Raw genomic sequence first — 25,448 nt, 5'->3', positions numbered from 1 at the left:
AGTTGTGTATGACACTAGTCTGGCAATAAAGGCAAGCAGAAAAGAGACTACTGTAGGTTTTCAGGTTAGTGTGAGAAAGATGCTGGTATTTAATACGTATTTTGTGTATCTGAGGTATTATATAATACACATAAAGCAAAGTACATCGACACAACCAACAAAAGCTAATTTGCATTATTAAGTTTTACGTCTTTCAATTTATTATTTTAAATCATGATGATGAAACTTGTTTCCTGGAATAAAACACACTAGTGAAAATAAACAATTTTTTCTCAAAAGATGTAATTATATTATCTTGTTTGAAATTCTGATTTCCAGAAATCCATGTGCTTTCCTTTAAATATGTCACAATATTAAAGTGGCTTTTTCAAAAACACCACAAATTTCATCAAAATTAGTAAAAACTTATCCCAAAGAAACTTCTCAGAATGATTATTCCAAAGAATGGACACCAATAAATTTGTATAATAAAACATATTTTAGGCCTAATCATGTAAAATCTAATCCTAGACTTAAAAACAAAAGCATCAAATTTAGCAAATAAGCTATTAATTTTAATGGTTCATCATCATTAACAATCGACATTTATGGAGATTATACATCCACATTGATAAAAAGAAGGCTTGAGACATAAAATTCCCAAGTACTTATTACAATACAGTTATGGCAACTAGAAGGACATTTAAAAAGTAATGAAATTGGGTTCATGTTAATAATATTCCCTACTGAAAGTACCAGAGCAATGTAAAAATAAGGCACAATGACTACATAGCTTCTTCACCTCAATGAAAATGCTAAGAAATTGCAGTGAAATTTATGAAATTAAGGCAACTTAATTTAAGTTAAAAACTCAAACTTACCAGTAAAAAAACATGAATAATTTTTACTTTTTATAGTGAGTGTATTATAATGCAACTGTATATTGCCGCTGAATTTAATGCAAATGCTGTTTACCTAACTCTAAGAGAAACTGCAAGAATTCTTCAAACAATAAATTAAATATGAAAAGCATACAGATGTTCCGAAAAACAGATTGTGAAAATTAGTTTTATGCAAAATTCTAAGAAAAGTACGCAACTATTTTAACCTATTCTATTACTTCAAAACCTTTAGTAGTTTATGAATATAGGATATAGAAAAATCAAAGTCTAGAGACTTAATTTGTAAAAATAATATAAAATGGCTACATCAGTAAGCAAAACTATAGTGAAAAAGTCTGTTTTAACTTAACTGTCTCTGGCTTAACTTCATAATTACATCTGTGAGTCTGCAAATAGAACTTCTAGGTATGTGTAGTTATACAATAACTCCATTCTGCTTCAAGCATACTTTGCAAAATGTTAGATATAACTTAAATCTAGCTTCATATATCAGTTAAATATAGTTAACAATGGTGAAAACACTTGAAAAGTAAATATGAATATTTAAGTTGGAGCATAAATTAACAGATTCATCAGAACACATAATGAGGCCAGGTGCAGTGGCTCGCGCCTGTAATCTCAACACTTTGGGAGGCCGAGGCGGATGGATCACCTGAGGCAAGGAGTTCGAGACCAGCCTGGACAACATGGTAAGAACCTGTCTTGCCGGGCACGGTGGCTCACGCCTGTAATCCTAGCACTTTGGGAGGCTGAGGTGGGTGGGTCACGAGGTCAGGAAATCGAGACCATCCAGGCCAACACAGTGAAACCCCATCTCTACTAAAAATACAAAAAATTAGCCAGGTGTGGGGGTGGGCGCCTGTAGTCCCAGTTACTCGGGAGGCTGAGGCAGAAGAATCACTTGAACCCAGGAGGAGGAAGTTGTGGTGAGCTGAGATTGTGCCACTGCACTCCAGCCTGGGCAACACAGCAAGACTCCACGTCTCAAAAAAAAAAAAAACATAATGAAGGGAAAGTAGGATATATAGAAACAATTCAATTTCTCCTCAAAAGTGATTAGTATTTTGTTGTTTTGTTTCTTTTGTTTGTATCTTTGCTCTCATTTCTAGAAATGTGATATCAGACCTTTGCAGGAATTGATATGAAGCAAAATTCATTCAATGGACACCATGCTTCCTTTCAGTTGGACTCACTCCCTACCAAAACTTCATTGATACACAATTTTCCTATTACTACATGGAGAAAGATATTCCTAAAATGAAAATGTTATCTTTACACCTGTATGTGAAATCCCACTTATCCTACCTGTGTCAGGGCAGCAGTCTCCAACTATTTTGGCACCAGAGACTGGCTTCATGGAAGACAGTTTTTCCATGGACTGGGGGCATGGGGGATGGTTTCAAGATAATCCAAGTGCACTACATTTATTGTGCACTTGATTTCTATTATTATTACATTGTAATATATAATGAAATAATTATACAACTCACCATAATGTAGAATCAGTGGGAACCCTGAGCTGGTTTTCCTGAAACCAGACAGTCCCATCTGGGGGTGATGGGAGACAGTGACAGATCATCAGGCACTAGATTCTCTTAAGGATAGCACAACCTAAATCCCTCACATGCACATTTCACAACAGGGTTCACACTCCTATGAGAATCTAATGCCACCACTGATCTGACAGGAGGCGGAGCTCAGGTGGTAATGTGAGCATTGGGGGGTGGCTGTCAATACAGATGAAGCTGCCCTCATCGCCCACCACTTACTTCATGCTGTACGTCCAGTTCCTGATACTGGTATCGGTCTGTGGCCCAGGGTTAAGGACCTCTGTGTTAGGGTTCAGAAAGAAGCCGTTAGCAGAAAGAATTTAAAGTAGTAGAAGCAAGAGTTGGGGGCAGGGGGTAACATTTACTTAGAATCTAAGAAAATATTTGTAATGTGTAAATGAACAGTACAGCCAAGATATCAAAGCTCATGCTCGACAATAAGCAATTCTACTCTGCCACTTACTTCCTTCTTTGTTCCTATAGTGACTAAGGAAAATAACCTGTCCCAGCTTAGAAAGAGTATCATTTGTTTTAAACCCCTCCCATAATTAGGTTGAATGGATTTTACACACACACCAGATAAAAATGTAAAACCTCAAAGAGCACAGAAAGAAATTCTTCAGAATTTTTTTAATTTTATACCATAAAATCAAGAAAATGTATGAGAGAAAAACTAGACTGTGTACTACTTCTAGGAAATGAACAGAACTATTAGCCTGAATATTCATTTTGCTTAAAAAGTCCTAGGATGTTCGTTCTCTATCTTCACTATTTTCTGTTCCATTTTGTTCTTCACTCAAAATTTATTTGAATGGAAATTTGTAAAATCTGGTTTTAAAAAATGTACCTTTTACCTATATCCTTGGAGGTAGGATATAAATTGATGGGTTGTGAAGTACCATAAAAGACAATGATCCCTAACACTTACATTTTGTATGCAAATACCAAATAAGAAGTAAACATCATATTGTTTCTGTTTTACCAAATTTATAGGATGAAGAAAACTGATCCATGTACTTGCTCTGTCCCTTACATCCAAAAACAAAATACATCCAAACACAAAATAATTGAGATACCTAGCTAACATTATTCTACAATCCTAGTCCTTTAAAGATCAGATATCTATCTATATCTATCTATCTATCACCTACTATTCAAATGGTGATACAACTGCCTAAGACATCCATAAATCTTTCAATGCCAAACAGTTCAAAGGCTTACACATTCACCTTCCTAAAAGTCAAGTATCAGAGCAAATGATCTAATCAGTCCTTTCTAGTCCTAAAACAGGCAGTAGCCCGTCACACAAACCAGACTACTGAGTAAGTTAAAATTTCACAGTAAGCATATAGGTTCACATAAACTCTACTGCCAAAACAAAACAAAAAGAAATTTTTGCAGGGCAGGTAGAAAAAGAACCTGATTACAAAGGTCAGGGCTTCTCAGAAGTGCCAGTGCCAAATGCACATTTGGACTTTCCTCTTTGAACACATAAGAAAGTACTGCAATCATCCAACCGATGACCCTGGCTTTCTCAAGATTGCCAGGGATTGAAATATTTATAAAAGCAAAAACAGGATTTGTGCTCACCGATTTCTCTTTTCTTCGTCAACTAATGTTTCATCATTTCGTATCTTTTCCCAACTTCTTCCCTTCTACCTCAGAGGAAGAAACAGCTTCTCATTTTCAAGGTCATGATTTCATCCCTTCTCACTTCTTCTCATAGTTCAAATATAAATGAACAGAGATGTGAAGCCTGTGTCTGTGTGTATCTCTGTTTGCCTCCATCATGATACTAAACACATCTTTCCGAACCTTAACATTTTTTTGGCTTGTTTCATACCAGCACGTATAAATACAGCTCATTATATTTAAAAATGGAAATGTTTCATATTATGGATGTGTAAGTTATTTAACCAATTGGCACTGTTATAAATTATAACATTATTATTTATCATTATCTTTTATTCATCTGCAACTAAAATATGAACATATATGGTGTGCGCACACACACATATATAATGGCAGTGCTGAACCAATTTATCAACAAATTACACTTTTGAATGGCATAACATGTTTAAATATTTATAAATGCAAGAGGCACAGAAAAGCTGCTCAAGAAAAGCTGGCTGAATGTGAAAGAAATAAAATGCCTTAATGATTCTAAGGCCTTCTAGTCATCTAACACCTCTAATAGTTCAGGTCCTATTTTTAGGATGAGCATTCTAACAGGCGAAGTTTCTATGTCTTTGCATGGCTGGTCAATTCTGGAACTAATTGGTACTCTCTATTTTGGGTACTATGAATTGGATCTCCCTCTTCTTTTGAAAGTGAACTAAAATAATGTTCCCACTCAGTTACATCTGCTGGGAGGTTGTATCTGTTCTAGCACACTCGGGGCCAAACTAAACAAACAAATCAAAAATAGAGTGAAGGGATAACACTAGGACCTTTTTAGATATGCATGGGAAAATCCGCCTCCCATTTAAATGGTCTTCAGTCTACTCTACTACTCTTAGTACCCAAATAACTCTATCCATTTTGTTTCACTTTTCCATCTTGTGTTTTCTTTTAAAAGCAACATTTAGTTAATGAACATATATTGCTAATATTATTCACATCTCACCCAGTAGCACTGTCTACAGAAGTGAGTAATAGCCTTCAGGCACATCAGCATTTTCTTCTATCTATAACTTCACTGCTCCTTAAATCAATCAAACAAACAAACATAGTTGCTTCCCCAGAATGGCATAGAGAAGGCTCTCAAGTCTTGCCCTTTTCACAATACACCCTACCTTGTTAACATGCTATCTTTGTGCTGCTTTTGTTCCTGTTTATGGCTCAGAAAAGTACTTGTTTATAGAATCCGTTCAATGCCCTATTCATCCCCAGAAGTTAAGTGTGCTGAAATTAAAAGGCTCGGCTTGAATTTGATAAGTGAAATAACAGAGGACAGAAGGTTTAAACAGCTTTATCTTAGGCTCCTATAAAAGGTCCTAAAATGCAAACATTGTCTCTGACATTCTTCCTGCTTCTACTGAAAATAGATGGCAAGTTTGAACTTCACTGAAACAGCTGTTTCTGTTAGGATCAGTGTCACTGACAAAAAAACCACACAGAATCGGGTGACCCTGAAACAGAAGGCTCCCTGGCCTAATCTCATAGATGTTTCTCTTGGAGACCTTCCGTCCACACAACGTAGGGGAAGGGAGAGAAGGGATGGCTTCCCCTCCAGACTGAACCATCAGGATTTGTATTTCTCTTGCTACACCTGTCTCCCTTAGTGGTCACAGCAGTTGAGCATATACATTTTCATATCACAAACTATTTTCACAACACTAGAAGAGAATCTTGAGTTCAAAATAATCAGTTTAAGAAACAAATAGGAGATGCATGTTATTTGGTTAGCTTAACCTACTTCCAAATCAATCACTCTATTCCAAATCCTCCCCTGACCCAGTCACCAGCACCCTTTGATAAACAACTTATTGCTTTGCTGCTGGTTATTCTTCCTACTGCTTGCAAGGTCTGAGCCATGTACCTCAGCAATCTTGACCTTTGAAAAAGGGAGGCTTTTCTGTCTGGGCCACAATTATCATCTTTATTTTAAGTGGCAACTAACCTCATGTGTTGAGCTCTAACTCGCCAGGGTCCATGAACTCTGCACCCAGAAATTCTCCGTACCAGAGTACAAAGCACCTACATGGCTCTCTTGAGCTTCCATTCTCACAATTTCTCCATCACTCTCTTCCTTCTTATGCCCTCAAACTCAACCCTACCAAGTTGACTCTGCATCTCCCCACTGTGTTCTATTTTATTCTTTAAAAGAATCCAAATAAACTCTGACATTTCTCCCTCACATTCCCACCTTTCCTACTTCACCCTTTTGAACTCACAGATTCTCCAAAACTCCTCTACTTTCCTAACTTTCGTCCCCATCATCAGTCCTCCTGAGAAGCAGGCAGTTAAGTGGGAATCCTGAACGTAAGCTTGCTGGTGTTTTCTTCCTGTAGCCTCAGCATTCCCCAAACTCCAGGTTTATAGGTTGTCAAATCCACCTGAGCTCCTTCTGCAGTCCTGTTCACTCTTCAAGGATCCATGTAGGGTGGGGTCCTGATAAGAAAGAAAGGTCGCTACAGTCTGTCTTTACAGTACAATTGTAGGCCTAAAGGGCTCTGTAACACGTACTATTGGTGGAGACTGTTACCATGGATGCAAAGTCAAATCTTAAACACCTTCACTGCTTATGCTTGTAAAATGGACTATAGCCTAGTTTTTTGTCACCCAAGCAAGGCGACTTTAGTTAACAAATATGCACCTGGAACCTAAACCAAGTACCACATATTTCTGTCACATAAAGAGGACTGAATATCATAAACACAGCCTTAGGTCAGGAGGACTGTGGAGAAGAGTCAGCCTAACTTTAGTGAACTGCAAGCTCCCCATCTGGGCCCCCTTCTTCTTTGTGCCCTTCCCTGATGCCAGCAGTGCCAGGGCAGAGTAGGTGCTCAACAAATAATCACTGAAGGAACTGATGAATAAATAAGTTAATAAAAATTTGAGACTACAGTAGATTAACAATAGCAGATTTTACTGTCACGTATCTCTTGCCTCAGCTTTTAGAGTAAAAACAACAACTCATTAAATTGTTTTAAAGGCACAAAGTGCTTTGCCATTAGTTGAAATTTGTGTCCGCTTTTGCCTGACTCTTCCTGATGAAAACATATAAAGGCTTGAATATAAAATAGCATGATATCACTATCACAGACTAATGTTAAGCATTTACTTTCCAGTACAATAAACAACGTACCAAAGATAGACCCCAGTTTTTATACTCGTATTTCATTTCAAATCAGAACAGCATTTTTGAGAGGATTTTAATGACATACAAATTCCTAAAAATTAAACAAAATCAATTAGTGAGATTTAAATTCTTGAGAAGATAGCTTCAATTAAGCTCCTAAACAACAATTTCCTTGCCTTTTGAAATTTAACGTCAAACACACTGAAGTTTGAAATGGCTCCAGCATGACACAGCTCCAGCATGAAAGCATGACATGGATCCAGCATGTCCCCAGTTCTGTTTATGGGGACTCAAGTTAATTGTACAACTCACGTAGTGCTACAAAATAGTAGATACTTCAAAATAATCCATTAGTTCCTTGATCAGAGAAACGAACACACAAACATTTACTAAATATACAAAATGCTCTATTAAGTCATTCACAAAGAATAAAACTAAAGAAGTAATAAAACCATATAACGAGGCAGTATAAAACATGATCTTATTTTTAAAAAAGATAAAATATTAAGTAAGACATGCTATCCTAGAAACACTTTAGTTTTTCGGTATAAAATCCAACAAATTTCTTACTCCACTCTCCGGTCTTTACCGTCATCAAACAAACTATATTAATCATTCATGTGCATTTTAAATGGTGCCACTTCACCGCTTAAGAATGCACAACGGTTTCTGACAGCTTTTGTAAGATCAAATCTATATTCTTTAGCCCTCCATTATTTTGCCCCCAACTTCATCCACCCTTTCATCCTATTGTACCATTCTCTCAAATACTCTTCATAATATAAAGACATACACTGACATCTACAAGGATGTGCCGGCCGGGCGCGGTGGCTCAAGCCTGTAATCCCAGCACTTTGGGAGGCCGAGACGGGTGGATCACGAGGTCAGGGGATCGAGACCATCCTGGCTAACACGGTGAAACCCCGTCTCTACTAAAAAATACAAAAAACTAGCCGGGCGAGGTGGCGGGCGCCTGTAGTCCCAGCTACTTGGGAGGCTGAGGCAGGAGAATGGCGTGAACCCGGGAGGCGGAGCTTGCAGTGAGCTGAGATCCGGCCACTGCACTCCAGCCTGGGCGACAGAGTGAGACCCCGTCTCAAAAAAAAAAAAAAAAAAAAAAAAGGATGTGCCTGCTACTGGGGTCAGAAGATTGTGGAAGCCTTGGCAGAAAAGGCTTTCAAAAATAAACAGAAGAGCAATGATACACATGATGCCAATGTACCCAGAGAATCCCATTACTGCTCCTAGGACCAGGAGATAGGGGCTGTGGTATTAGAGGATTTTCTATACTGCTATGAAAGGAAATGTTCCCTCAACTTTCTCATTCATATATAAAATGAATTTTAAAACCTAAATGAATCCCAGACAAGAAAGACTCCCTGGTTTTCTTCAAAATGCAAGATATGTGGTATTTACATACACTTACAGCTATGCATACAGAATGTGATGGAATTTAGCACAGCCACAAATATAGAACTTTGAAAGGACACCAAGAGTAGGACACACATTGTTCCTATAATATAATATGGCACTCCTTTCCATTTTTCCCCACCTAGAGCTTCACACATAGTTTACAATGATTCTGGCAAAGGTAGGGTATTTCAACACAATGAAACATAGCTAAATAACTTGGAACCAAATGCTGTCATTCAGTGAAGCTATATTCCATCCCCAGAGTAACGATGTAAGTAACCTTCTGGACTGAAAATGACAAACCAAACAATGCTTTCTGAAAATCTCTCATTCATCATTATGAAACTTTTTTTTTCCCTGGTACTCATCTCCCACACAGAAGTTGGTTCCCATAACACTCACAATTTCTTGTAAGTGTTATTACTTAGTCTAAAAGGTTGCAAAGCACAGGGCATTTTTCCATCCATTACAATATAAACTCATAAACTCCCTAAGCAAGTAACTGAATTTTACCAGTGTTTGTGGGTTCAGAAGTAACACCAGGTCTCTGTTAAGGTCCCTGTACTCCCATGGACTGGCCAGGCAGCACTTTACCAGCACTGGCCCAGACACTAGCCACAGGCAGAAAGGGGAGGGAAAGACACAAGGCAGGAAGACAAAGAAAGGCAGGCAAAGCAGACACAAAGATTTAAGACAGGAAATTTAGACTACCAAGAGACAGCACTCTGTTTATGCCTCAAATGGGTCATAACATCTAACAGTTACAGATAGTCACAAAATGGTTTAATACTGAATAACTACATAATATAAAAGTAGTATTAGCATGAATCCAGTAGTTGCTCTGAAACAAGATATAGCTAATAATGTTTTATTTCACATGAAAATGCCTTCACATATTATGCAAATTCAAAACTTAAACCTCAAAAAAATACATCAGAAATGGTGAATTCTGTCAGCATGGTAATGTATTTTATACACAGTTTTGGCTAAGTGCGACACAGAATAATACTATCTGATGCTGATGTCTATGTCCTTCTCGCCTAAGCAAAGCAGCTCTAGTCTATGGAGAAGTCAAGGACTTAGGCTCCTTCTCCATTGAAGTTCTGCTATCCCTGTTCCATCACCCTCCTTCACATGGCTGAGATGACTCATAACCTTGTTCACATTCTAGCCAGCAGGGAGCAGGAAAAGGAGAAGGAGCGGGCATATGGCTTCCCTTTAAGGGCATGATCTAGAAGTTGCACAGCTCACTTCTACTCACATCCAATTCATCAAAATTTGCTCACAGGGCCACATCAGCAACATGTGAACCCAGGAAATGCTATCTTTACTACAGACGGATAACAGTGGGGAAATATATAATGACAGGAAAGGGACAAAATGGATTTTGGAGGCAATTAGCAATCTTTAATACAGATATCAAAGGAAATGACAAAACACTTTTCATTAAATATTAAATGATGCTTCACTGAGTAGATTAAGCTAAGTTAGAATAAGATTTTTAATTTCTGTCTTTTCTTAAGGGAGAAAGTATTAAGATAGATGCCAAAATACTTGAGAGGTAAGATTATGTGAAATACTAAACATTTTCTAAACTAACAAAATAAGTATATTTTCCAATTTTAGTTCCACACATTTTTTAGCATAAAATAGAAAGGAAATAAATATGCACTAATAAGTTTAAATAATTTCACTCTTGACCCTAGGGCAAAATACTATCTTTCCTTGAATCATAAATTTATAAGAGAGATGATTATACATAAAATATAAACTGAAATAATTTTACAAATAAACTTTATTTTTCAAACACAACCTACTTGATTTTAACAAGAAACTGTAGGTCTAAGGTAGCTCAGCCCTGAGTCCAGAAAGGTCAAAGGAAGTTTTACACAACGTTCTCTCGGGACATTTCATGACATCACCTACAAAGACAGTTCAAGAAGGTGAGAAAACATTTCAACCACAGTGGAACAGAAGCTTCTAGGAACCTCTATACCACATTTCTAGACCAGAAAATTTAACATATATAATTTGCCACAATTCTTTTTAAGTTACAGTCTTCCTTCTTCCTAAATACAAAAAAATAATTTCAGTAACAATCAGTTTTGTTTTTTTATCCCCTGTCCTCCCATGTAATAACTGCTGATGAGATCCTGAAATATTCCCCAAAGTAATGAAAAAAAAATTTTAAATACCCAGTTCATATAGCTCCTACAATATGCCTACTTTTAGGAAACACAAGTTACTTTTCTAATCTGGTTTTGTAGCTTATGAAAAAAATAAACATTCTTGAATACACAGGTAAAATAAATGTAATGAATACTGCTTGTCTTTTCATAAAGATGTTTTGTAACAGTAAAGGCAAAATCCACTCTCACACACAAAACTGCAGCTATCAGCTGGGTGTGGTGACTCATGCCTGTGATCTTGACACTTTGGGAGGCCAAGGCAGGAGACATGCCTGAGCCCAGGAGTTCAAGACCAGCCTAGGCAACATGGCGAGACCCTGTCTCTACAAAAAATAAAAAAATTAGCCAGGCATAGTGGCATGTACCTGTACTCCCACCTACTTGGGAGCCTACTTGGAGACTGAGGCAGGCGGATGGCTCGAGCCTAGGAAGTACAGGTTGCAGTGAGCTGTGTTCATGCCACCACACCATAGCCCGAGCGACAGAGCAAGACCCTGTCTCAAAAAAAAAAAAAAAATTAAAAGAAAAAAAAAAGGAAAAAAAACTGCATCTATCTTTATAATATGGAGGAAGATCTTCCAAAATCAAATTTTCATATTTTTTCTTCTACATTATTATAATTTTGAAACATTTCTGTATATTTCTAGTTAACTATCCTAGTACAAGAAAAATACTTGCTATGGAAAGCCATGATTAAAAGCGTAAATCATCTATTATATGTATTTGAAGTGGTATCTTCAAATAGTTTTAATTTAAAGGGATATCTCATTTTATATGTAATTTAGTCAGCACACGTATAAACACAATGATCCCAATTGTCAGATGTATTTTATTTGCTTCCCTTTTCACTAAAATTCTTACTCTGGGGAATTCCAACGCCTTAGGTGTTAAGAAATAAATGAGAGCAAAGAATAAGGAGTGACGTAAAGTTATCATACTTTCTACCTCCTCCCCTGCCCCTGCCCCAGTAATGCATTGCTGCTAACATCAAAAACATCTTGGAAGGCTGTCCATGGTATCGTTACCTTATAAATTCCCATAAACCACGACGAGAAAAGCCTACTATTAATAAATAAATAAAGCCACATAATATGTGTTCAAAATTGCCTAATAAGGTTGCCCATTGTTTACATGACAGACATTTAGATCCTTGTACCCTGTACTTAATTTCCTACCGGAAGCAATATTTCCTATCAAAGACTTTTCCTGTGTTGTACGTAATAATTTCCCCTGACTCAGCACTATGAGGATCTGAATGTTTTTATTCTGTTCAGGAAGTGTTGGTAACCCGAATACAGAATCAATCTTATAAAGCATCATATAACTAGAAAGATCAGTCAGACTTAGTTGTGAAAGACAGAAGACAGATTAAAAACTAGGTATTTTTTGTTGTTGTCTTAAAAGACCAATTTCTATATCTAAAAGTTTGTTTCCAATAAATAAGTAAATAACTTACAGTCTAAGATTAAGTTGTAAAGTTTAAAAACAGTAAAAATCTGTTTACATAATTTCAGAAACAGAGTTATTATCACGTAAGAAAGTAAGACACATGCCATGTAAAAGAAAGCTTATCTAAAGAGTAGCCTAATGTGAAGTACAATGTCTACTTCTCCTTAGATTAAAGCATAATGAACAAAAACCACCAAATTTATGTCAAACTCTGTTCTCAAAAGTTGGTCAATTCATTCATTCAGATATTAACTGATTACACATTGTACATATAGCATGTAGTCTAGTGTAAATATAAAACATAGGAAGCACCAAAATTATAAGTCAGTGACACCAAACTTTTAAGTGACTAGAACTCAGCTGATGAGACACAGCTAACATGAAATATCCAAAATGCAAAACCTTGTCATTTAAATATGAAATTGCATGGTACACAGAGTAACTTCCTTTCTTGTTTTATTTTTTCTGATATATACTTCCCCCAAACCAGATCATAAACATAATCATGTTCATGGTTGAAAAATCAGAAGAGCAGAAGAGAAAAAGTATAAAAAGGAAATCACAATCCTTCAACTCCTACACTCCTGAGATATCCAGCACCAAAGAACCACAATACAATATGCTTTCACATACTTCTAAGCTAGGCATGTGCTCCCATTCCTTTAAAATATCTTCCATGACATCTTTTCCTGCTTATGTCTCCTACCTGAGCATTAGCTCAGGGAATAACTCAAATACATTTCCCCATTGAAAACATGGGGACCTCCAGGTGGGCTCAGACCCCCAGGTGGGCTCAAATGCCATCCTCTGTGATTCCTGAAAATTGTGAGCTTCCCTCAAGTAGAAATGGGAACCTGAAGCATCAAGATAGAACTGTCTCTATACCACCAACTACAATGTTCTGACAAAAAATAAAAGCCAAAAAATGTTCAAGTTCTAGCACTTGATTATTCAGAAAATGCTTCAAGAATGAGAACTCTGATTATACTTTGAAAGACAGTTAAAATTAGTTGGAGGAGAAAATAAATCATCAGAAAATGTTCACAATACTAACTGTGACAACCTATTTGATAGGATGGTCAAAAAAGACCCATCTAAGGAGGTGATATTTACACTTAGATCTTCAAGCATAAATTTTTAGGGGAGGTCTTTCCTCCCCTAAAAATATGTAGAATCAAAAGAAAAACTTGGCCGGGCGCGGTGGCTCAAGCCTGTAATCCCAGCACTTTGGGAGGCCGAGACGGGCGGATCACGAGGTCAGGAGATCGAGACCATCCTGGCTAATACGGTGAAACCCCGTCTCTACTAAAAAAAAAATACAAAAAACTAGCCGGGCGACGAGGCGGGCGCCTGTAGTCCCAGCTACTCGGGAGGCTGAGACAGGAGAATGGCGTGAACCCGGGAGGCGGAGCTTGCAGTGAGCTGAGAGCCGGCCACTGCACTCCAGCCTGGGCGGCAGAGCAAGACTCCGTCTCAAAAAAAAAAAAAAAGAAAAGAAAAACTTTTCAGGAAGGCAAAGCAATTTGAGGAGGCAACAAGTAGAACATACGCTGTAACTGAAATTAGACAAGTGAGGCTGAAGTTTAAATGTTAAGAGTAAGCAGGAAAGTAACACATTATGTTTTTTAAATTATTTCCAATTAAGGGAACCAAATAAAAATACACAGAGGCATACTGAAAAGAAGGAAAAGAAGGTTGCGGCCAAAATGCTAGTCAAAGTAGTTTCAGATTGATACAACAGGCAATAAAATTTTTTTTTCAATTATTATAAAAATAGAGCTGGCATAATTATTAAAGCAATGGATGAAAATTCTTTAAAGAAAGCATAAGGTAATGCCCAAACACTACTGACCTGTTTGATGAAAAGAGGTATGTGCCATAAAAAGAATCCCATATACAACATACAACCCATATGCAACTCAGAAACTACCCCAATGGTACCTTTGTTAAAGGAATTTTGAAATTTTAATTTCCATTAAGAAGAAAATGTAACATGAATCAGGATAAATAATAAACATCAGGTTCCAATTTCATGCTTCTCAGTAAAACTTTTAAATATGTTAATCTTCAGCAGTTAATGTACAGCAAATAACTGTGGAAAGTGGTTTTACTTATAACTCTGATACTTCAGTTCTATACAAAAACAGATTCTAGACGCTGGTTCTAATTACGGATCAGCAGGCAAAGAATGATGCATGTGGCTGTAAGACCCTCTTCATCCTTTTTAAAATGTCACGTGAAAATACAGTCCACAGCTGATTAAAGTAAGTACCTCTCGACCATACCAGATTGACAGGTCCAGCTTAAGTTTCTCTGGCTTTATCACTATTAAATTTCTTCTTCCATCTCCATAAAGAAAACAAAACTGAACAAAACAAAAACAAACCATCAACACCTCTTGTCCATATAAAGGTCTAACGATGCCTGCCAAGTTTTATGGTGCTCACTAAATAGGATGTAGATCAAGATGAATGCCTATCTATCCTTCATTCCTTCAATCTGTATTGAGTACCTACACCATGTTGGAAATGAAGTATGCACTGTGGTGAGAGTGGTGAAGAAAATGAAGAAGCAGAAATTGTTACGGGTCCTGGAAAGCACAGAGCAGAATACCATGAGATAAAATAATGTGTCCAAACATTTAATGATGGGTCAGGGAAGGCCTCTCTGAGGAAATGACATTTAAGTTATAATGTGAAGGATGTAGCTGGAAAAAAATCAGGCACATGAAGCCTCAGATGTGGAGGTTCTAAAGGCCTGAAAAACTGAAAAATGATGTGAGTGGATAATGACGGAAGACCTGAGGGAGAGTGTCGTGAGATGAAGCTAGAGAGGTAGATGATGCAGAAATATGAATGATTAAACCCCTCATATGAGTAAATAATGCTTTTTGTCTTATTACTTCTCTAGGTTATAGCCATCGCAGTTTCCATTCATTCTGATCACATAATCTTGAATAATGAGAATGAATTTGAAGACTAGCAAACACTGCAACTTATTCTCTAACAAATAATTACAACTCATTCTGCACGATTCTGAAGAACATTCCAGAATCCTGCTTCAGGCAGAATAGTGAAGGCAGAACAAATATCTCTCTCTAAGACAGACAGGCTTATTAATTTCTATGATCAGTTAAAACTAAAGACAAAATTAGAGACTTTATTGTAAGAATAAAAACTAGAAACTTTCATTTTTTTTTTACAACTCATTTCGCTTTCAAAGTGATGCTCAGTAAGATATTTTCTCTTGTTGCTTGCAACCAGTTTTGTTTTCTGAATAAGAAATGCTGTTAATATTTATTTTCAGTACTTATGGGTATTATAAATATAAATGAGCTTAATTCTGGTTTGAAAAGAACTCACATGCTTGGGTATTTTCCTTATAACTTGAATAATTTTATTATTAATGGAAATTTCTAAAATTAAATATACTTTTATATCATTTAACGTCAATAATAATAATTTAGATTAGATCTGTTTTGAAATCTTGGAACAACATAAATTTTAAAATGAAAATTCCAAACTTTACATAACAGTTTCCTCTGAGACATTTAAACAATCACTGAAGACCAGTATCCTAAGGGAATTAGAATCTGATAATTAAGTAAAACCTTTCGCTTAAAAAAAAAAAAAAAATTGAGAGTAACTATTTTTCCATATCTTAAGGTTGTCAGGTCCAGAATTAATGTGCCCTCTAAGAAAAACCTCGACCTAGTCCATTTTACTATTAATATATTTTTAACTGCAAAAGATAATTAATTCAACATCCTTAAAAAATATATCAATCACAGTTTCCTGGGGTGGGGGTAGGTAGTTGAGGCAGTGGACGAAGAGCTATTGGTCAAAGGATACAAAATTTCAGTTAGACAGGAGACATAAGTTCAAGAGGTTAACAACAATATACCATATATTGAAAATTGCTAAGAGGGTATATTTTAAACGTTCTCACAGGTTTAAAAAAACAAAAAAAGTAAGTATGGGAAGTAATGGCTATGTTAATTAGCTTGATTTAGCCATTCCACAATGTATACATATGCAGAAACATCATGTCGTACAACCATAAACGTATTTGTCAATTTTAAATAAAGAAATAGGGCCAGGCGTAGTGGCTCATGTCTGTAATCCCAGCACTTTGGAAGGCCGAGGCGGGCGGATCACGAGGTCAGGAGATCAAGGCCACCCTGGCTAACACGGTGAAACCCCATCTCTACTAAAAATACAAAAAATTAGCCAGGTGTGGTGGTGGGCGCCTGTAGTCCCAGCTACTCAGGAGGCTAAGGCAGGAGAATGGCATGAACCCGGGAAGCGGAGCTCACAGTGAGCCAAGATCACGCCACTGTACTCTAGCCTGGGTGACAGAGCAAGAAAGAAGAAAGAAAAGAAAGGAAAGAAAGGAAGGAAGAAAGGAAAAGAAAGAAAAAGAGAGAAAGAGAGAAAGAAAGAAAAGAAAGAGAGAGAGAGAGAGAGAAAGAAAGAAAGAAAGAAAGAAAGAGAAAGACAGCATGACAAGTCAAAAATCAAAAACAAAATCTTTTCCACTATACATAAAAATGAACTCAAGTATTCAAAAACAAAATATGAAGTACTAGGTTAAACTCTGACAATAAGCACACAGATTACATGGGGAAGATCTGCCCTGCTTTTTACCTTGCTGGCTTCTAGAAAAACAGTTCTTAAAACTCCTAACGCATAGGGCTTTCACTGAGAACCCAAGAAACTACTTCTCTAGTTGTACACAGTAGGTGGTATTGTTCTAATTAAACAATGTTAACTGCTACTTAAACCAACAAAAGAGCTAAAGGAAGCACAAATATATTTGTTATTTTGTCTAAGTTTATACTGATTAAAGAAAGTTGGTTTTCAATTGTAACTTTACAGCTGCCCTATCACAAGATACCCTATATTCTTCAGAAATGCTGCAATCTCAAAGGAAAAGATCATCCATGGGACTTTTTACTGGAAGCTTTTCTTGTTTACCAAATGAACTATGACTTCATGTTATCCCAAACCTGACAAGGTATACAAACTATGTATGTTAACTTTTTGCAACTAGAAGACAGTCTGCCTTTCACATATCACTTATTAACCTCCATGAACTATTAGCATCAGCCATTTTTCAAGGCTCTTTATCTTCATTTTAACTGAGAAAAGGAATTGCTTTTTCCAGGTTCTTCAGGATTCTTTCCACTGGTGAAAAGCGGCATGTAATTTTACAAAGAATAACCCAAAAAAAGCTTTCAGTTATGAATGTATTTTCCTGTATCATGAATAGTTCTAGAAATGAGCTTCAGTTTAGAAATCCTTCCGTGAAAACTGAACAACTAGATGTTGAGTGATGTGTTGAGTGATTTCTTCACTATCTCACAGTGAAGAAAATGTCCAGGGAAGCTGTGGGAAATTAGAAATGATCATCATAAAGAAAAATGAATACCAGTTTAGTAAGAAGGAGAGGGGAAGACATCAGGAGAAATATTTAAATCTTTAACTCAACCAACTTGATTCTGAAGCCCAACTTAGAAATTTAAAATAGTATGATTTAAAATTAAACAGAAAAATTATTTTACTCTAAGTCACACTGAAACCCAGTAAAATGTTTACACTCTTACAAATACAACCTACTAGCTCCAGATTAACTAAATGCAGTGGATTACTAACATATTAAAATACTTGGTATACATTCTGCTTCTTTCTAAGCCTCAATAACCTGCAGTAAATTGAAAGCTTCCTAAAATAACATCTAATTAAAATTCTTGACAGCAGGTTGAGATTGTAGTACAGCAAATAAAGTCCTACTCTCACCTTGTTTACTTGCCATCTGTCTCTCTTTTAAATGTCAAGTACTGAACATGCAGTACTTGAATTCCAGTTATTTAGGCTTTCCAGTTATTTTAATCCCACATAAATGACAGTTTACAATAAATGCATACAAAGAAGGATTAAACTTGCTGTTGGAATGATGCCACACATACAGTAGAGGAAGCAAATAAAGAATAGTTACATAATGGAATGTTATCTGGGACACAAGACATCTACACTGATCTTCCAATATAAAGGTTACCTTGAGTGATTAGAGGTAAACATTGCTTGCCTTTTGGGTCTCACCTCTAAAGCTTTACTTCACAACCTTAATTAATGTCTTGATAAAGGCGTGGGAAGACCACCATGTTACACAACTCTCAGAGGTACCACTTCTCTTAAGAAATAGTAAAAGGGTTAAGACAGCTCTGTCTAGTACACCTTTCCCTCACTAATGGTTTCTGAAATCAAAAGACCCTTTCAATGAAGTCCAGCAGCCCCATCCTCTCTTTCCAACACGCTTACCCATATCAAAATAATTTAGCATAGTTATCTGTGTCTAACACGATCTCCCAGGAAATGAAGTGTGGATTTGGGAGTGTCCCCAATCTTGCTATAATAAATAAAAATTAAATTTAATTGTATAAGAACTATCCAGATAAATTTTAGAAAGTAATTCAAGGAGGTTCCCAAATTAGTTTGGGGACATAGCATGAGCACCCCGTAGAGGCAATACGAAACAGGAGTGTATCTTAGGGCTGCGTTTTGACCTCCAGGGTTACAAGAAAAGAAAAACTATTTCACAAATATGTATGGGCAAGTTTCAGAACCACAGTATGGCCTGAGAAATAGGGCAAATGTGAAGGTTTCTTACATGAAGGGATCACGGCCAAGTGAAATGGTAAAGCTGAGATTACTGACATCCCACACTAGTTAACTTACAAAAACACACAAAACCACCCCCACCCTTGGTCTAGTGAGTCAAAACAAACTGCTGACAAACCCTAACAGCTATGTGAGGGGGCGCAATGATAATACACAGTGAGAACACACATGCCTCTGTTTTCCTGTCAAGTCTAAGTCTGCATGGTGGATGTAAGAAAACAGCAATTCCTTTCTTTAAAAGCCCTGCCTACATATTCAAAATATTTCAGATGTCCCTCAAAGCTGATAATGCTCACATCAAAATAAAACAGGACCAAAAAAAAAGAAAAAGAAAAATCATTTATAGCAAGAATACCAGATCCAACCCTCTGACCTTTACTTTAGAAGAAAAAGAGATAACAGTTAAGCAATACATAAATACAAAATAGCCTCAGCTAAAATTTAAAAACTAGTTTTCAAGTTTGGAAATCTTCATCTGTGTTAACGAAGTCCATTAACAAGGACACAAGACAATTCCTACAATAAGACTTAAAAAAAAAAAATGTGCACATGTATTCATGCACTCCCTCAAGAGTCCTGAATAATATAACAACCATCTGCTGCACAGCAAGCTACGAAGAGGACGAAGCACTTCTGTCAATAACACATACCAAATGAAACTGGACTATTCATGTCGAAAGCATAGATTTTTGGAGGATTCCCCAGTTGCTGAAAAGGCCTGTGTATTCAGAGTCATAAGTACAATACAGCACAGAAACAAAAACAGTCTTTGAAGAAATGTTAATATAAGAATAAGAGGAAGTGAAAACACTCATTGGAGCTCAGATACAGAATAAGTCAATAAGAAAGCTGTGAAATATGCTCATTGCTTTGAGTAGTTTGTGAGGGTAGGCAGAATGATACGAATTTTTTAGGAATTTATCTTACAGGCTAAGTGTAGCTACAAGGACACTCCATTAAAGAAGTACTTGTAAACTGCAGTAATTTCATGAACTTTGTCCAAGAATGTTATCACAGTAAAGCTATTTGAGAATACATACAGCTAAGCGTTGCCTTGAAATATAATATTTATAATTAAAATATAAATAATAATGATATTACTATCCTTATAAGCATTTTCTTTTCTTCTAAAACCACCGGCACTCATTTCCAAATGTGAAGAAGCTAACATTCAGAGTGTACCTACAAATTCTAAAAACAAGCCTTCAGACACTTCAACACTTTCCAATGTAACATCTCTCTTTTGCCTCCCTCCAGGCCCCAGTAACTCGTAATCGACGAATATTATCAGGATTTTCAAATCATCCTATAGTAATTCTAAAGAAATAACCATATATTATTATGAGTGTTTGCCAAGTATAAAACACTGTTCTGGATACCATGGGAGATACAGAAGAGACATGGCCTATTACTTTTTTTTCTTTTTTTTGAGACAGGGTCTCACTCTGTCACCCAGGCTGGAGCGCAGTGCCATGACCTCAGCTCACAGTAGCCTCAACCTCCTTGGCTCAAGCAATCTCACCCATTTCAGCCTCCAGAGTAGCTGGGACCACTGGTATGCGCCAACACACCTGGGTATTTTTTTTTTTTTTTTTGTAGAGATGGGGTCTCTCTCTGCTACCCAGGCTCCTAACACCATTTTAAAAAGATAACAATATTTGACAATATATCGTTAACTGCCACATGAAAGGCCTTGATAAATGCTATGGTCAGAAGGAAAAGACACATTTTAGCTAGAATGATCAAAAATCGAGCCAAGATGGGCATGGGGATAGAGTGGGAGCGTTAGCTATGCCGGTAATAAGGAAGAGTATCTGCATAAACTGGAAATAGAAAAGTGAGGAGAAAGGGGCAGGATAAAAGGCTGGCAAGCAAAGGTAAATTCTAAGGATAGTGATTAGGCCAATCTCAGAAAAACATAAAAAGAAAATTGCAATTCATCTTTTCCAACAAAACTCCTTTAAAAACCTTACAGAAATGTATCCTTCTTTTTTTTTTTTTTTTTTTTTTTTGGAGATGGAGTCTCGCTCTGTCACCAGGCTGGAATGCAGTGGTGCCATCTTGGTCACTGCAATCTCCAACTACCGGGTTCAAGCCATTCTCCTGCCTCAGCCTCCTGAGCAGCTGGGATTACAGGAGCATGCCACCACATCCAGCTAATTTTTCCATTTTTGATAGAGATGGGGTTTCATCATGTTGGCCAGGATAGTCTCAATCTCTTGACCTCGCAAAGTCCTGGGATCACAGGCATGAGCCATCATGCCCGGCCCCCTCTTGCAAGTGACTCATGACTGGAAGTGGATTCCTCCGGTAGTATAAAGGAAGCTTAGTAAAATGAAAAGAATTCTGAACACATCCAGGATTCTATCCCCACCTGTGCCACCTCAATAGTCCTTGATAATCTTATACATAAAAGGAGATAATCTGACTCGTGGATTCTGAAAGCAGACAGAATGTCAGAAACTACTAGGGCACTATTTACCAATACATATGTGTAGATCCCAACTGGTAAATTTAGCAGGCATTATATAAAGGCTGGGAATCTGTACTTAATAATCATTTCAGAGGATCAGAATGCATCTGATCCACAGAAAATGCAGGAAAGCCACTAGATTAAATGCTTGTCAGACATTTGTGGCACATCTTGTGTTAAAAACAAACAAAAGGCCTAAATTTATTATGTTTTAAAACAATTATACACATCAGAATATTGAGACAAGATAGGAAATGTTAGTTTCATAGGCCTATAGCTATCAGTCATTGACTACCTACCATTTTTTTGCCTTTAGAAGATCATAATGGTAATTCACAAAGAACTGTTGGCAGAAATAGGGTAGAGAAGAAAACAGCAAAAAGAAAAAAGTATTTAAGTTTAAAAATGTCAAGTTTTTAAGACTGTTATGAAAATGATATCAGTAATGCAGGAGTCAGCAAACATTTTCAATAAAAGCCCAGAGAGCAAAAGTTTTGAGCTCTGCAGGCCAGATCGTCTCTATGGAACCACTTACCTCTGCCATTGTAGCCATAGACAGTAAGTAAATTAATGAGCATGGCTCTGCCATTGAAAATTTACTCAAAGAAGGAAACACAATCTGGATTAGGCTCACAGTCTGTAGTTTACCAAGTGTTGATATAATGGGGAAAAAAGTATTGTGATAAATTATTAACTTCAAAGTTTCAGTTGTTTTATCAAAACATATTTTTTACATATGCAATTGCAATGAGAACAAACTAAAATTAGTATTAAAAAGGAAAACTTTCACAAAAAATTTGGTAAGGAGAATTTGCTTTAGGACTTGTACCCATGCAAACCTATTTTAATCAGATAAATGAGACCCAGCTGACCAGTATGGAAATCTTTAGTTAAATTAAAATTTTCTGAAATCTCTGGAAAAAGAATAAAATTGACAGCTCCACATATTGTACAATCATAGGAAATCAATATGCCCTACAAAAACCTTTAGAACAAAACGTGAAGTGTTTTCAGCATCTGTAAAATGAGCTGCGATGCTTTATCATTAATATAGTTCAGAAAAAAACTAGGTAATCTTTCTTACTTCATTTCTAAAAATCTGTGCCCATCGAGACAAATTAAATGCTTAAAAAGTTACAAGCAATATTTCACACATGTATATACACAAACAGAGTGAGAAAGGAAGAGATACAGAAAAAGGTATGCTTGAAAAATAAAGCTTTAAACAGTCTTTCTAAATTTAACTAATGAAAACAATCACCTTGTTAGGAAAAAAAAAAGTTGCATCGACTGACCAGATGACATACAATATTAATTCTGGTTTAATGAAGAGAAAAAAACAACAGTTCATTTTCACAACCATAAAATGTGCTAATTGTTCAAATGAGTCCTCCTGAAACAAAGTTGAAAAAGGCATTACAATTCTGATACCCTTCGTAGGCCAACAGCTGCAGGCTCAGACATGCTAACTGGTAATGAGACTTCATTTAGAAATATATCACACATGAATATGATATGCACACCCCAGTGTGTCAAGTCATGAAACCGCCAGTCTATTTAGCTTCTTCACACAGGAAAATGGAATTGGACTACCTGGTGCTCATCTCTGAGGTTTAGACACTGATAACAAAGATAAATAATATCATCCTTATATCACATAATTTCAACCTTCCTTACCTACTGAAATCAATTATTTGGGTCTAAACCTAAAATTACAGTAGTCAAGTTGAAAAGTGAATGAAGTATATCACTTAAGAAAAAAAAAGAAAACAGAATCCTCTTCTCTTTCTAAAGGATAATGAGTTTGAAATGAAACAGTCTTTTTAAAATTGTTTCTTCTTTAATTATTAAAAGTTTTTTTTTTTTTTCTAGAATGCAAACAAGAATAAAAAATGTAGGCTGAGCACGGTGGCTCATGCCTGTAAGCCCAGCACTTTAGGAGGCCGAGGCGGGCAGATCACCTGAGGTCAGGAGTTCGAGACCAATCAGGCCAACATGGTGAAACCCTGTCTCTACAAAAATACAAAAAAAATTAGCTGGGCATGGTGACGTGCACCTGTAGTCCCAGCTACTTGGGAGGCTGAGGCAGGAGAATAGCTTGAACCTGGGAGGCGGAGGTTGCAGTGAGCCAAGATCGTGCCACTGCACTCCAGCCTGGGCAAGAGAGCAAGACTTTATCTCAAAAAAAAAAAAAAAAAAAAAAAGGCCAGGTGCGGTGGCTCATGCTTGTAATCCCAGCATATTGGGAGGCCGAGGCAGGCAGATCATGAGGTCAGGAGATCAAGACTGTCCTGGCTAACACAGTGAAACCCCATCTCTACTAAAAAAAACACTAGCTGGGCGTGAAGGTGGGTGCCTGTAGTCCCAGCTACTCGGGAGGCTGAGGCAGAGAATGGCGTGATCCCAGGAGGCGAAGCTTGCAGTGAGCCGAGTTTGCACCCCTGCACTCTAGCCTGGGCGACAGAGCAAGACTTCATCTCAAAAAACAAAAAAAAAAAAAGGCCGGGCGCGGTGGCTCACGCTTGTAATCTCAGCACATTGGGAGGCCGAGGCGGGCAGATCATGAGGTCAGGAGATCAAGACTGTCCTGGCTAACACGGTGACACCCCATCTCTACTAAGAAAAAACACTAGCTGGGCGTGAAGGTGGGTGCTTGCAGTCCCAGCTACTCAGGAGGCTGAGGCAGAGAATGGCGTGAACCCAGGAGGCGAAGTTTGCAGTGAGCGGAGTTTGCACCCCTGCACTCTAGCCTGGGCGACAGAGCGAGACTCCATTTCAAAAAAAAAAAGGAATGAAAAATGTTTACACCACAAAGTTTCCACAGTTGTTCTGGAGATCATATTATTTCATATATATGTGAGATTTCTAATATACATATTAGATATGTCAAATACATAGTTTATTATATATATATTAAAATGGCAGAACCCAAGATTTTAAGCTTACCAATAATCCAAAAAAGAATCAATACCCTTACTCTTAAGTAGTATTCAAAACTGAGAACATGAGATACAATTATGGTTTTTAAGAATGAACAGAACATAAATATTTTGGGGAGAAGTATCTATAGGTCTCTCACATTTTTTCATGTCATGCAACCAGATACTGACAGCCTTTCAAATTATCCTTTCAGGAACATTTGTGTAGCAAACAGCCTTAGATAATAGGGACAGTGTTTTCCTCTGGGGAAAAAAAAAAAAAAGAGGTTTGCAGTCTAATTCAACAAAGATAATGTCTCCTTCCAGGGCAAGGGTCAGGCAGGTTTCCTGTCCATTATAAAAGATTCAGGGTCCTCAGGCTTGGGGTTCATCAGCAATGCCAGCCACTGCACATACAGGTGTCTCCTGCCCTTTATACTGTCCTGTAGAAACTGAGGGTTGGTGACCTGGCACAAATGATGACACCTTGCCTAATGCTGTCCCTCTGTGACTAATAAAGGGTTCATTTTTCCTGACCAAATATTCTCCTGTCTTCTGTTAGCACTAAAAGTATGGCAAAGTAGCTTCAGGCTCTTCATAGTTCTTGACAATATAGTTTTAAAGAAATATGCCTTAAAGCCAAGTTATACCATGTTTAAATAAACAGTGTCTGTGGATATCTGACTGTCTCTTTTGACAATTTAGACTGAATGAGTAAATACCCTTTCTCCCTTGCCTTGCTTTGCTGTGGAGGCTGAAATATCAAAGTCTCAATATACCGCTACCTTTGTAACGTGGAGTGAGCCAGTGGCCTAAATAATATGGAAGAGAATAGGATAGAGGAAGCAAGTGGGTGGAAAGGTACTGTGGCAGCTTTTCAATCCAAGATAAGCAGACAGACACGTGTGGCGCTGCCCTTCTCCTTTCCCGCCTTGCATCCTTAAAAAATGAAGCTGCAGCAGGAATTCTACAACTGTGAAGGAAACAGAATGAAGATAAAACGCAACATGCTGAGGAAAGGAATTACAATCAGCCAGAAAGAGCCTGGGTCTCGGACAGCATTGTATTGTTAAATGAGTATTGTTACTTTT

General features: G+C 37.1%; 1 protein-coding gene across 6 annotated transcripts in view; it reads right to left on the bottom strand.

Moving 5' to 3' along the window:
* CBLB (Cbl proto-oncogene B) overlaps nt 1–25,448 on the bottom strand; it is a 220,875-nt gene that overhangs the window by 168,300 nt on the left and 27,127 nt on the right. Inside the window, exon 1 of one of the 6 annotated variants that reach the window (XM_033211399.1) lies at nt 10,466–10,528. The exons of the other annotated variants lie outside the window; for them this stretch is intronic. The gene's annotated coding sequence lies outside the window, so the exon portion shown is untranslated. Of the gene's footprint in view, nt 1–10,465; nt 10,529–25,448 lie in introns of those variants that run through there. 6 annotated transcript variants of the gene reach the window in all.

Source organism: Trachypithecus francoisi, unplaced genomic scaffold, assembly GCF_009764315.1.
Source record: "Trachypithecus francoisi isolate TF-2019V2 unplaced genomic scaffold, Tfra_2.0 Lachesis_group0, whole genome shotgun sequence".
NCBI lineage: Eukaryota > Metazoa > Chordata > Mammalia > Primates > Cercopithecidae > Trachypithecus > Trachypithecus francoisi.
This window is presented reverse-complemented; position numbering and strand designations above follow the sequence as displayed.